Source organism: Sciurus vulgaris (assembly GCF_902686455.1).
Source record: "Sciurus vulgaris genome assembly, chromosome: 13".
NCBI classification, from domain to species: Eukaryota; Metazoa; Chordata; class Mammalia; order Rodentia; family Sciuridae; genus Sciurus; species Sciurus vulgaris.
In genome coordinates this window covers 16218349-16233016 of record NC_136474.1, presented here as the reverse complement: position 1 = coordinate 16233016, position 14668 = coordinate 16218349, and the positions used below count along the sequence as shown (strand labels likewise).

The window sequence follows — 14668 nt, the reverse complement described above, 5'->3', positions numbered from 1 at the left end:
ACCTGAGGACGAGGGACGTACTGTGAGGACAAGGGAGCTCCTGGGTCTGAAGAGAAAAGGCCTAGGGCCTGAGGACAACAGTGAAGGCCCATTCTGGAAAAGGGGACGCTACAGCAATACAGAGCTTTGTGGTCCCTGCCAGCCCGGGTGTCGGGGTGTGGGAAAGGGAGGGAGAAGGGAACCGCGCAGAGGGAAGTAGAGCAGAGACAGCTGGAGGCAGGACCTGGACCTTCCTGACCCTTCCACTACCGAGTCCCAGCCTCCCTCGTCCACTTCCACGTGTCTTCTGAGAGCAGTGAACCTCACGTGCCCATCGGAGACCTGCTGCCCTTCTAGACCCCAGCCCCTCTCCACCCTCTCCTTTCTCACCAGCGTCTTCGGCTTCACCCAGAAGGCTCTCCTCGGCAGACACGTGTGCTGACACGCGGCACCCTGACAACATCCTGACCGACGGCACGCCCCCCTCAGCAACTTCCCCACGTCTGCTCTCAGGGTAGGGTTCCTTGAAAGAGCGTCCTGCCCTTGACATCTTACTGCCCTGACCCACATTCTCTCCTCACTCACTGCAATTCAACTCTCTCTCATTGTTCCATCACTATGGTGCTTTCTAAGGGCACAAGCGACCTCCACTGAAACAAGCCCCGTGGTCCAGTCTCAGTCCTCATATAGCCCACTCAGCAGCTGACCCGCTGGACCACCAGGCTCAGTCCCCACACTTCTCCGGTGATATGCTTAAACAACATCTGTACCCTAAAGACCTAAACCTAAAGACCAAACTCGTGCCCCCAACTTATGTCCCTAGTCCTGGGCTTCCTCTTAACTCCAGTTTCATTTCCTCTTGGACATTTCCAACAAATTTAAAACCAACTTGATTTTCTCCTTTAAACTTATTTTTTTCCATCATCCCTATCTCAACAAAAGGGCACCAACATTTTGCTTGGCTCCAAATCTTGTTCTTGATTCTTCTTTCTCTCAAATCTGATCTACAATCCATTCCAAGATCCCAGTAGCCCCATCTTCAACATGTCCCAAATCTGAACACTTGTCACATCATCCGCTGAGACTCACCGACCCCAAGCTCCATCATCCTGCCGGGGGCCTCTTCGATCATCTGTCCACCTCCGTCTCCCCTTACCTGCCCTTCCTTGTCCTCCCCCCAAGTCAAGCATCCATCCTGCTTGATCCTTCCAGGTGTCATTCCCTGCACAAAACAGGCAAATGGTGCCCCACATGGTGCTCAGCATGAAGGGCCTGCAAAAACTGGCTCTAATTTCACTCCCCTATTCATTCACCACCAGGGACCTGTCTGTCTGTCTGGCAGTTGCCCCACCCTGCCAAGTCATTCCTGGCATGGGCTCTGCTGCCCTGTCCCTCTTTCCTGTGCTTCATCTTGGTCTGTGCTCAAGCACATCACCTGGAGGCCACCTGAGCCCTGCAGGCGGCAGGTCTCCTCCCTCTCAGTTCCTGAACCGGCTGCCCTTGTCCACAGCACCTTCACCTGACAGCAATCATGGAATCACTTGTGTGTTTAGCACCTCCTCCAACAGAACTTAAACTTCACACTGGGATGGAGTTTGTCTGTTCCGAGCATCTAGAATAGAATGTGGCACGTTGTAGGTGTTCAATAAATATTTGTTGGTTGCCTAAATTCTTGGACTTCTTTGTTTTCCCCTGAAATGGCCACTTTCCTATTTCTACTAGACTCTCTGACTGCCTCCAGGAACTGTGTTCTGCCTCGTGGGCTGCAAGCCATCAGACCAGGGTTCCTCTCTCAGAGCAGCCCCCATCTGGCCTGTTCCAGCCGCACAACAGATGAGAGCCTCAACGGATGCATCTGATCCCCACAGTCATGAGTTCTTCCAGGCACAGATTTTGGATTTATCTTGCATCCCCAGTGACAACAGATTCTGGCATGAAGTGGCATTAAATACATATATCTGTGGGCCAGGTATGGTGGCATATGCCTATAATCCTAGCAACTCAGGAGGCTGAGGAGGAGGATCACAACAGTTCCAGCAACTTAATAAGACCCTGTCTCAAAATAGAATAAAATATAAAAAGGGCTAGGGACGTGGCTCAGTGGTTAAGCATCCCTGGGTTCAACCCCTGATGTTAAAAAAAAAAAAAAAATACACACACACACACACACACACACAAACACACAATTAAAATTAATTTTAAAAAATACACATATACACATGCACACACACATCTGTGGGTTTAAATAATATACCAGGCATGACTGAGCAACTCCATAGAGCAAAATAAATAGAAAAGCCATAGTTGGAGGAAGTGGTGACTTTATCTGACTTTATCCAGGCACTGTTTCTGCAGCATAGGTTTTACCAACAAAAAGACAGCAGTGACTGAACAAAACCACACCGAGACCCAAGCTTGCGTGTTCACATATAAGAACATGAGAAGGTCTATTTGAGGGAGAACAGAAGTCACGTGTAACTATCACAGCTTGGATTATGAGAGAAAAACCAGGGAAATAACGTGATCTCTTCCTCTCTGAAAACTAACAGGGTGTCCAAGAGCCATGCTCATCGTGGTAAATGAGGCGAGAATGAAAGAGTTTTAAATTCAGCTGTGTCTACAATACCCATTTTTAAAAAGTGGTTTCAAGGTCTCATGGGTGTCCCTGTCTGACACCCAACCTGCCCAGGACACTAAAGAGGCCAAAATGGTGGTGGTAAACCAGCCGTGCAGCCTCTGCCCAAGCCTCAGCTGCCAGGCACTGTCAACTGCACTCCGAGACAGCCCGAGTATGAGAAGGCTGGTGGTGCCGACACAGGAGGCAACCTGTTGGAGGCTGGCTGTAGGTCACTGGCTGACCAAAGACAGACCAGAGGAGGGCATTCCTGAAATGGGCTTTCCAGGGTGAGTAGGAGCTTGCCAGGCTCAAGGGACAGGGTGGAGAAAGAGGAAGGGCAGCCTAAGCAAAGGGGACAGATGGAAAAGAAGATGCGAGGCATGAAAAAAACCCAGGATGGAGGACTCTGGACTGAGACGACCAGAGCTCCTGCTGAGTGAAGCACAGCAGGTGCCGGCAAGGCAGTGGGAAGGGTCTGGGGCACCGTGCTTTCGGGCAGGTCAGACAGTCGGATGTGCAGAGAGGACGATCCTGTCAGTAGAGCAGAGAAGAATCTGAGGGAAAAGGCCAGAGGCAGGGACCCCTCAGGGAGGACCTCAATCAGGAGCACGTGCGGAAGGGCGAGGAGAGGCCTCGTTCAGGGATACGTCAGAGGAGCAAGACATGCTTGATGACTGGAGGGTACAGCAGAGGACAGGGTGAGTTCAGCTCTGCACCTAAGTCACTGAATGAAGGGCAGTGCCACCAATCAAGGCAGAGGCAGGTGACAGCAACTAAAGACAGGGCTGCATGGTGGTGTCTGCTCCCCGGAGCTTCCGGCCTGGGCCTGAGGAGGGAGCAGGTGCAAGTGCCCTGCACCCAACCTCGCTGGAGAAACCAGTGCCCCTGGACTGTGGACCCACCGTTATGCACCATACAAAGACCACAGAAAACAAAGCAGAGGTGACCCCAAATACTAAGAGGAACAGTGAAAACCTACAGTGTATGGCACCCCACAATCTCCAAATGATACAAGGTTACTGGCACTTGAATGAGTTTTGGGGGGCAACTTAGGAATTTTTGAAGACTGACATTTTCTTATTGTTTATGTTTGTTTCTTCTTTTTTTAAGTATTTTTTTAGTTTCAGTGGATCTTTATTTAATTAATTGACTTATTTATATGTGGTACTGAGACTCGAACCCAGTGCCTCACCCATGCTAGGTAAGCACTTTACCACTGAGCCACAATCCCAGTCCTGTTTGTTTCTTCTTGACTATTATTTCCATGTCAGATAAATATTCAAATTCTAACTTGAAAAGATTTTTGAATTTTACTCAGTTTTGGTAAATGAAAATAGTATGTGTTGATCTTTTAAATTACCATCATCACCATAACCAATTCCACCAAGTCTTTCATGGTCTTATTGCAATACAGACGACACCTGCAACAGACGGGAAGATGAAGGCCCCGGAGGCTCACCTGTTAAAGGTCGTCCAAAGTTGAGCTCCTGGGAGGTGCAGGGATGTGTGAGAGAAGGGACTCGTGGGAGGTCCTTAGATCACTGGGGGTGTGCTCTCAAAAGAGACTGTCGGGGGCTGGGGTTGTGGCTCAGTGGTAAAATGCTTGCCTGGCATGTGTGAGGCACTGGGTTTGATTCTCAGCACCATATAAATAAATAAATAAAATAAAGGCATTGTGTCCAACTACAACTTAAAAAAAAATTAAAAAGAGAGAGAGACACACACACACACACACACACACACACACACACACACACACACATACACACTGTGGGACTCGTGGGACCTGGACACCCCACCCAGCTCTCTTTTGATTTTTGGCCACAAGATGAGCAACTCTGCTTTATCATGTGCTTCTGCCACAATGTGCTGCCTCACCACAGGCCCAAAGCAATGGAATCAATTGTATATGGAACCTCCAAAATAGTAAGCCAAAAGAAACCTTTTCTTTTTATAAGTTGATTATCTCAGGTGTTTCATTATAGGGATAGAAATCTGACTTAACATAGTACCGTAAGTCCAAAAGTATACTTCATTCTTTTCCCAATGAAGTGAATCTAGACTGTGCCATGAAGCAACTGTATGAAGCCTCCGAAAAGTAGCCAGCAGGGGTTACGGAGGAAGACCAGAATGCAGAAACTACGGAACCTTTCTCCTCCAGCATCCCTGGGATTGGATTCCTCACAGCCGGAAACCCAAGGCTAGGGAGCAGGGGTGGACAGAAAGCTCCAGAAGAATTCCTTTAACATGAAGGGGCGGGTGGCCAGAAGGGCAGGAAGAACACCTACCACTCGGAGGTTAGGAGAAGTCCCCCTGTGCTGTCCCCTCCCTGTTTGCTCACACCCCAGTCCTAGTCAGTCTGAGTGGCTACAGTGACGAGCAGTGGAAGCTGGGCATTAGGCCCCTCGGCTGGGGGAGCGATGGTCCCAGAGGCTGCCTCGCCTCCTATGTTAACTTCCTCCTGCTTGGTCCCGACCTGGGCCCAGTTGTCGGCTGTTTGTCACAGGAATTAAAGCCTCAGGTTTCCGGCCAGAAGGCCTGAAGGCTCAGGGCACCAGAAAGTACCTAAGAGACTACAGGGAAGGGGGGCCCAGAACCCCGTAAAGATGCTCTCAGAGTCCCAAGTTCACTCTCAAGCTAAGCAGGTGGAGATCAAATCCTAACCTCATTCCAAAGCCTTTGAGAACTACGCCAAAGGACAGACCACCACCCCTTCCCACACGGCTCGGGGGTATGCACGTGACAGAGGACCAAACAGCACTGCGGGGACTTTAAAAACACACAGACCTTGAAATCACAGAAGGCCACTCAAAATTGCAGCCTAAAACTAAAGTCATCAATTACTGCTTTAAAAAAATTAAAACAGACCTATCCATAGATTTAAATAAGACCCCAAGTCTCCTGAAATGATATTTAAAATCTCCAAAATACAACCCCAAATTACAAAGTATGTGAAGAATCATCAAAATCTTCTGAGAAAAGACAACAGATGACAGATATTAAAATTACCTGACAAACATTTTAAAATAGTTACTGTAAAAATGCTCAAGGAAGTAAGGGTGAACTCTCTTGAAATAAGAAGATGGAAAGTCTCAGTGAAGAAATAGAAAAAATAAAGCAGAACCAATTAAAAACTTTAAGAAGAAAATGACCAGTTAGTTGAGCACAGTGGCACGTACCTTTATTTCTCAGCAACTCAGGAGGTTGAGGCAGGAGGAGTATCTGAAGTTTGAGGGCAGTCCAGGTAATTTAGTGAGACCTTGTCTCAAAAAACAAAACACGCCAAAAACAAACAAAAATCCCAAGATACCAAGATTTAAAAAGAAAGAAACACCACCTCATTGGCTAGACTTGACAGCAGGTAATAATAAAGGTGAATCAGTGAACCTGAGCCCTACCAGCAGAATCCAACCTGAATAAGAAAAGAGGGGAAAAAATGAAAAACAAATGCTGAAACTCTTGGGGACCCTTGAAGCCAAACTGAAAGATCACTGGGGTCTCCCAGAGAAAGAGATAAGAAAAGCTACAGAGCACAAAAAGCACCTGAAGACATAATGGTTGAAAATCCCACAAATTTGGCAAAGGAGATAAATCTACAGATTCAAGATGAGCAAAATTCATACAGGAAATAGTGAAAGAATTCAATTCTGGGACAAATCATAGCCAAATATAAAAAATTAAAGACAAAGAAAAAACTCCTGAAAGCATTCAGAGAAATTCCCGTATTCCTCATAATAGAACTGTGTTTTCAATGATGAATTTCCCACCAAGAACCCTGGAGGATGTAACACAGCATTTTAGTAGTTTTGTTTTTTTTTTTTTTTTCCCTCCTCTTCTGAGACACCAGGGATTCGAACCACGGCCCTTGTACTTGCTAAGTGAGCGCTCTCCAGAACGAGCTATTTCTTCAGCTCCTGTAACACAGCATTTTAAAAGACAAAGCTATTTATCAAGAATCGTACGAAAATATCCTTTAAAGAATGAAGGTAAAATAAAGACACTCTCAAGAGAGGGTATATTAAGATAATTTGGAGGGAGGGGTCAGCAGATGTGTGCTCAGAGAATCACTACAGGAAGTTACTTAAGCGGAAGGAATAAAGGAAGAGCAATAGAAACGGTGAAGTATAATAAACTGCGTGTGTGTGTGTGTGTGTGTGTGTGTGGTGCTGGGGATGGAACTCAGTGTGCGCTGCCATTGAGCTGCATCCCCAGTCCTTTTTATTTCATTTTGAGACAGGGTCTTGCTAGGTTGCCAAGGCTGGCCTTAAACTTGGGATCCTCCTGCCTCGGACTCTCCTGCCAAGGCACCGGGACTACAGGTGTGTACCACCAGGTCCAGTTCTTTAAAACATTCTTGACAAGCAAAAGCAAAGCTAACACGTTCTGATGGAATTTTCAATCTTCATAGATAAAATACATAAGCCAAGTATAACACAAGGGCAAAGGCAGATGGGGAAAGGGACCCTTGGGTAGACCATTCCACTCAAGAGCAGAACAGACGTCCTTGTAAGATACACATCAGACATTCACCAAGATGCAACATATCCTGAGTCATAAAACCCCTAAATTAAAAAAATGAAATCCCAAAAATGTGTCCTCAGACAATAACTAAGCTAACTAGGAATCACTAACAGAAAGATAATAGTTACTAAACCTTGGAAATCAAGCAACACACTTCTAAATAATACAGAGATCAAAAAAGAAGTCTCAAAGGAAAGTAGCAAATATTAAAATAAGCAGAAAAAAACATCAAAATATGTATAATATAGCTAAAGCAGTGGTGAAGGGAAATTTACACCATCAGTGGAGGGACAAAAGGTCCAAAAATCAATAAAATCAACTATTTTGAGAAGCTTATTTTGAAAGGGGAAGAACAATAAATCCAAAGCAGGCTGAGGAAGGAAATAAGAGCAGAAGTCATTCAATTGTAAACAGAAAAATAACAAAAAAAATCAATGAAACCAAAAGTTAGTTCTTTGAAAGATCAATACAAGTAATAAACTTCTAGCCAGATGAGCGAAGAAAAGAAACAAATTACCAACATCAGAGACGAAATTATCACTACAGACCCTGAAGACATTAAAAAGATAATAAGAGAATACAATGAAAAACTCTACACCATAAATTCAATGACTTAAAGAAAACAGCTACAAGAAAACTGCAAACTCTCCCAAGATGAAACAGATAGCCCAAATAGTCCTTAAGCTACAATGAAATTTATTTTGTAACTAAAAACTTTCTGAAAAGAAAATCCTCAGACCCAAGTTTCACTAATGAATTCTATCAATACTAAAAGAATAAATAATACCAATGTACACAATCTCCTCCAGAAAGCAGAGGGGAATACTTCCCACCTTCACTTAGTGCAACAGAATTACCCTGATGCTGACAGCAGACAGGATGGTAAGAAAAGAAGGCTGCAGGCCCGAAGTCCTCAGGAACACGATTCAAAGGTCCCTAACAAAATGGGAGAAGAGTACAGAAGAACAGACCACAAGCAAGTGCGTCTTACCCTGGCAACACAGAGCTATTTTCAATATATGAAAATCAACCGGTTAGAAGCCACTGTACTGACAATCTAAAGAAGAAAAAAATACAAGATCATACCAATTAGGACAGAAAAAGCATTTGACAAAACTCAATATCTAAGATGGGTTTCCGTGACAAAACTTCCCAGTAAACTAGGAGCAGAAGGGAGTGTCCTCAACCTGGAAAGAGCACTCACAAAACCTACAGCTGACATCACACTTAACCATGAAAGATCAGGAAGAAGATGAGGGCACGCTTGACACCCCTATTCAACATCGTCCAAGAACCCACAGAGCTGCCATAAGGCAAGAAGAAAGGAAAAGTCACACCTATTGAAAAGGAAGAAGTTAAAGAATAGCCACTGTGAAAAACAGCACAGAAGTTCCTCAAAACACTAGAACCAGAACTGCCACAGCATCCAGCAATCCCACCACTGGGTATGTATGTAGTCAAAGGAGCCAATCAAAGGGAAGCCTGCACTTCAGCGTTGACTGCAGCAAACTCACAGAAGTCAAGGCCAGGACCAACCCAGGTATCCCCTGACTGATGAACACATGAAGGAAATGTGGGCTGGTGCACACCTGTAATCCAGCTACTCAGGAGGCTGAGGCAGGAGGATCACAAGTTCAAGGCCAACCTCAGGGACTTGTCGAGACTTTGTTCAAAATAAAATAGAAAAGGCTGAGGGTGTCACTCAGCAGGAAAGCACTTGCCTAGCATGTGGTAGGCTCTGGGTTAGATCCCAAGCACTGCCAGGATTGCGGGGAATAAAGAGAGGGAAAAAATTAATTGTGGCATAGACACCCAACGGGACGTAATTTGGCCATAAGAATGAAATCCTGCCCTATGTGGCAGGCTCCGAGGACGTTATGTTAAGTAAAATAAGCCGGGCACAGAAAGACAAAGACTTCAAGTCCTCACTTACGTGATGTATACAGAAGCTAAAAGAGTTGGTCTCATAGAAGTAGAGACTAGAGTAGTGCTGACCAGAGGTCTCAAAGAATAGGGCAGTGTGGGGACAAAGAAGGTTTGCTTATAAGGAAAAGCACAAGAACCGGACTATGCATAACAATTTTAAAAGCAGAGCTGGAGAGAGAGTGTGTCTCTCTCCAGGACACACTTGTCCTGCGCATGTGAGGCCCCAGGTTCCATTCCAGCGCCAAGAAAAAGAGAGCCTTCCTTCCCTGCTAGGTGAAAGATGCCGACCTGCAACACAGGGTCTGATTTTTGAGAAGGCACAAAGTCAATTCAGTGGAGGAAGAATGGTGTTTCATAAACAATGTCACAATGCCACTGGACAAAAATGAACCTTGGCCTAATCTTTACACTCTTCCAAATATGTATTTCAAACTGTCCTAAATATAAAGCATAAAACTACAGCATTTTCAAAAACATAGGAGAAAAGTATCTGTGGACCTGTAGTTGGGCAAAGAATTTCTACATGACACTAAAAACAGCCTATGAAAGATTAATAAATGGATTTTGTCAAATTTAAAATCATCTGCTCTGTGAAAGATGTTGTTAAAAGAATAAAAACAAAGCTACGGTCTGGGAGAAAACATTTGCAAATTACGTATCTGACAAAGGACATGCACTCAGAATAGAAAATGAACCCTCAAAACTCAAGAGCAAGAAAACAACCAATTAATGATAGGAAAAAGACCCAAACCAAGAAAATAAGCACATGAGGAAATATCAACATAGTAACAGGGTATGCAATGAGAACCACCAGGAGTGGCTGAGACACGTCCTGACACGTGTGTGATACGTACTGGCACGTGAGTGGTAGGTACTGCTACCCAGCTCACAGAACGACTGCATTTTAAAAGTGGCCGCACCAAGTGCCGGCCAGATGCAGAGCAAGCGGAGCTCCAGCCTGCTGCTGATGAAATATAATACTGCAGAGACAGAAACTTCTGAGGGCTAAACAATATCACATGGCTCAGAAACTTCTGAGGGCTAAATAATATCACCCCTCTCCTAGCTCTTTAATCTAGGGAAATGAAAATTTAAATTCACCAGAAAACCTGTATATGAATGTGTACAGGAGGAATCCTATGCATGTCTTAATTTACCCGGCAATTACATTTCCCTTGTGCACACACACATCAATCTAGTAGCAAAAAAGAAAAAGAAATCAACCAAATGCAGGCAATCTCATCAATAAACTTTCTCCCATAGATAAACACCCCTAGATCCACAACCCGCCCCATACCATCACATCCCTGATCTCAAGATGCCCTGCTCTGGGACTGCCTAATTTGGGTGGGAGAGGGGAACAGAACCAAAACCAATGGAAGAATCCAGAAAATCCACTGACACATCAGTTATGATCAAAGGAGTCTTTGAACCTGTCCTCTGGAAGAGACACTGGGCACAGACATAAATAAAGAATTGCCTCCGCGCTTTACTGCCTTACTCTTCTGGAATGTTACATAGACACCACTTCAAATGAAGCAAAAAGGGGAAAAAAAAGAAACCAGCTCAAACACCTCTCAACTCTGTTAAAATCTTTGCTCTGGTCTAGTTTAAACAGAAACAGAACAAAATTTTTACATAAACAGGAATCTCAATAAATTTCTCAGCAAGGCCTTGTACTTCTAAGTCAAGTCACTGGGACATGCAGGGAACTAACTTGAGACCATAAGAGCAAGTTAGACTTCTTTTAAAGGAAAAAAAAAAAAATCCAGAAGATACTATTTAATGGTTGAAAATGTTCCATGTTCTTTTCCATCAATCACCAGATCCTCTCCAGGGCTGTTCAGAGTGATAGGAAATACTGGCCAAGTTTGGGAAGGTACAGTCCAGGGGTGACCACAGCTGAGACAACAGGTGAGCCAAAGCAAAGCCCTGACCACACTGACCCTTAGAAAATGCAGTATTCCCTGTGGGGAAACCTCCTCCTGTGTGGCCGATGGTGGCAGTTCCCTCGCTGGACTCTGGTCCACCCACTCTATTCCAACAACTCGTTTACATACAGTAACATTTACTAATGAGGGAAAGAAAAGTTCTTCCAGAACATTTGTTGAAAATACCGACCTACCTTCACGAATTAACTTGGCCTTTCTTGTGAAAATCAGCAGACCACACCTGGGGGTCTCCTCCTAGACTCACCATCATTTTGTTGATCCTCTTCCTTCTCAAGAACCTATGTGACGTCTTGCTATTTGTCAGATGGAGTATGAATTCCCCACTCTGACAAAGTGCTCATCCAACAATCTATCTTGTCTCCCTCAAATAAATACTCCAGTAGGTAGCCCTAAAATGTGAGGACTCTTTCTAAAACAAAACCACAATGCCATTATTATGCCTGAAATAATTTAATGACTCCCTAATATCATCGACGATCCAGTCAGTGTTCATATGTCCTTGACCCTGACCCAGATGTTGGTTTACTCGGTTAACCCAAACTGGGATCCAGTGAGTCCCACATACTGCGACCAGCTGGCATTTCTCTAGGGTCACGGGTTTGCCTCCCTTTCTCTTTCTTGCAGTTTGTTCACTGAAGAAACCCGACTGTCTCATGCAGTGCAGGACCGCCTGGACTTTACTCGCCCTGTTCCTACAGCGTCGTTTAATTTGTTGCTCGCACCTCCTCTGAGTTGGTAATCAGATGTGCCTGGTTGCCCATTACCCGTCACATGTTCCCATCCTCTGGATTCCTGCTGGGTCACTTCTATTGTTCCTCCGTCCTCTGCACCTCCTCTGAGCTGGCAATCAGATCCAGAGGCTTGATCAGGTTCGAGATGACTTCAGTTGGGCAAGAATATTTCAACAGAGGTGAAGGCACAAAATGATATCTGCCTAGATTCAGTCATTAACTAGGGGTTATAAAAAGATTAGTACTCTTATTGTATCACCACTTCTTAATTTACTGCTAAAATTCTTCTGTAAAGCAAAGTTCCCCTTCTCAACAATGTGACCATGCTGAGATGCTATATACATGGAAGGAGGTTAAATGCTTCATTCGACTTACTAGCTTTCAAAAGAATGTGTTTATTTCCTAATATCCTTAAAAGGCGGTCAAAAGTTTATTCTTACTGCTCTGAAATCACAGATTAAACATATTTGATGTGTTTTGAACCACTGCAGTTATCACTTTAGTGATACTCAACCTGTTCCACTGGGCACCTCTTCAATTTGGTTTCTGGGTCCTGGGCTATAAGCTTCCTTGCTTTCTGGCATGACAGGAGACTCTTGGCACAAGTAGTACGTTTCCTGTTTGAAAACAACGATTTCCTCTCAGCGTCAAGGTTCTTTTTAGTGAGAAGTGGCAATTAGAAACTACAACAGGACCTCTTTTTCCTGGCGCCTTGAGGGAGGTCAGCTGCTCCAAAATGAAGCTGAATATCTCCTTCCCTGGCTGCCAGAAACTCACTGACGTGGACAATGAGCGCAAACTTCGTACTTTTTATGAGAAGCGTATGGCCACAGGAGTTGCTGCTGATGCTCTGGGTGAAGGATGGAAGGGTTATGTGGTCTGGATCAGTGGCGGGAATGACAAACAGACTTCCCCATGAAGCAGGGTGTCTTGACCCACAGCCGTGTCCACATGCTACTGAGTAAGGGGCACTCCTGTTACAAACCAAGGCGAACTGGAGAGAGAAAGCACAGATCTGTTCGAGGTCGCATTGTGGATGCTAATCTGAGCGTTGTTAACTTGGTTATTGTAAAAAAAGGAGAGAAGGATATTCCTGGACTTACGGATACTACTGTACCTTGTAGACTGGGGCCTAAAAGAGCTAGTAGAATCCGCGAACTTTCCAATCTATCTAAGGAAGACAATGTCCACCAATATGTTGTCAGAAAACCCTTAAACAAAGAGGGTAAAAAACCTAGGACCAAAGCACAGAAGATTCAGCGTCTTGTTATTCCACGTGTCCTGCAACACAAACGCCGGTGTACTGCTCTGAAGAAACAGTGCACTAAGAAAAATAAGGAAGAGGCTGCAGAATATGCCAAACTTTTGGCCAAGAGAATGAAAGAAGCCAAAGAAAAACACCAGGCACAGATTGCCAAGAGACGCAGGCTGTCCTCTCTGAGAGCTTCTACTTCTAAGTCTGAGTCCAGTCAAAAATAAGAATTTTTAAGAGTAACAAATAAATAAGATCTGGCCTTCAAAAAAAAAAAGCAAGAAACTACAACGTGAGTGGTAGGTAAGCTCACTACTCCTCCACCTCTCTGCTGTGGCCAGAAGGGTGAGTGGCTTGCTGGCAGAGCACCCCCTAATGTACACAAGGGCCTGGGTTCCACCCCTAACACCACACAAATAGAGTCTCACAAGCGGCAAGAGGACTACATGATGAACTGAACACTTTCTAGTCAGATCCCTGACTACAGAGGTTCTGCACACCAAATCTCATCTCCTCACTTGTAGTAGGTGCTATCAGCTGGAAATACAGTTTGTTTCATGCTGCTTTAAACTTTTAGGGCTACTTTAAAAAAAAACAACTGGTTTTATAATCATGGTCTGTCTTTACTTGGTTCCAAAGTCAAATGTAAAACAACATATGACTGGGAAAGTCTGGCCACTCTCCTCTCTCCACGTTATTCCCTCCCTTCTGCTTTAGGTAACCATTTTTAAATTTTTTGCATTTATATTCCCATTGTTTATGCTAAACATCTCTACGCACTTCCTCCACATTGCTATTTTCACTTAATATTATGTCCTCAAGATCAGTTCATAGTCTTCAAGATGGGGCACATCCCTTTTCACAGCTACCTAGTGCTCCACCGTTTAATAGTTTATCTAAATTGGCCCAAACTGTGCACATGCATAGTTCTTGTTTTCGCTAATGTATCTTTAGACTGAACTCCTAGAACTTGGAGTCAAACATCTCTTCTTTTGCTAGATTCTATAAATTCCCTTCCTGGATGTTACACCACCTCCAACATGGGAGTGCCTCTATCCTTGCAGCTCCACAAAGGAATCAGTTGCTGAACTCCTGGGTCCTTGCTAATCTGACTGGTAAAAACTGACCTCAGTCAACCTAGTTTGTATTCTCCTACAACCGACACCTTTTCCTAGGTTTGTGGGGCATTTCCATCTCTTTTCCCTTGAACTGTTTGCTCCTATCTCTAGCCCATTTTTCTATATGGCTGTTTTTCTATTCTGTTTTTAGAAGCTCCTTATATGTCTGTGGTATAAACTACAGATATTTTTCCCCCAATGAGTCGTTTGCTTTGCTTACTTCTTTTTTTTCCACATGCAAAAGTATTTTCTATTTCATGTGGTACAATGGATCAATCTTTCCTTCTACTGGTTCTGGGTTTTGAAAACAGCAGCTTACTCTCTGGTTAAAACTGAATTCACCCGTGTTCTTCTAGGACTCAACACATTTTTAAGGACCGTCACCTTCTCCCCTTCAGTCCCTTGGAGTCCATGCGAACATGGCCTCACGTCCTGCAGGCTCACATGGTGCAAACGGCCCATTCCCATGTGACAAACTGAAATGCGGTGGCCTCCTAAGCCTGCTCTTCCACAGACGGACCTGGGAGCACGCAGGCGACGCAGAGACACGTGTAACTGTGCCATCACGTTTT

General features: G+C 44.6%; 1 protein-coding gene, 1 long non-coding RNA gene and 1 pseudogene across 39 annotated transcripts in view; 2 read left to right on the top strand and 1 right to left on the bottom strand.

The window, feature by feature from the left end:
* Positions 1-14668, bottom strand: part of AOPEP (aminopeptidase O (putative)) — a 302298-nt gene that overhangs the window by 197851 nt on the left and 89779 nt on the right. The window lies entirely within an intron of this gene.
* Positions 4356-7506, top strand: LOC306643346. Its single transcript, XR_013758909.1, has 2 exons — positions 4356-6404; positions 6533-7506. It is a non-coding gene; the product is annotated as an uncharacterized lncRNA (long non-coding RNA).
* LOC306643291 (small ribosomal subunit protein eS6-like) lies at positions 10103-14105 on the top strand (annotated as a pseudogene). The gene has a single exon. The product of its transcript is annotated as a small ribosomal subunit protein eS6-like (transcript).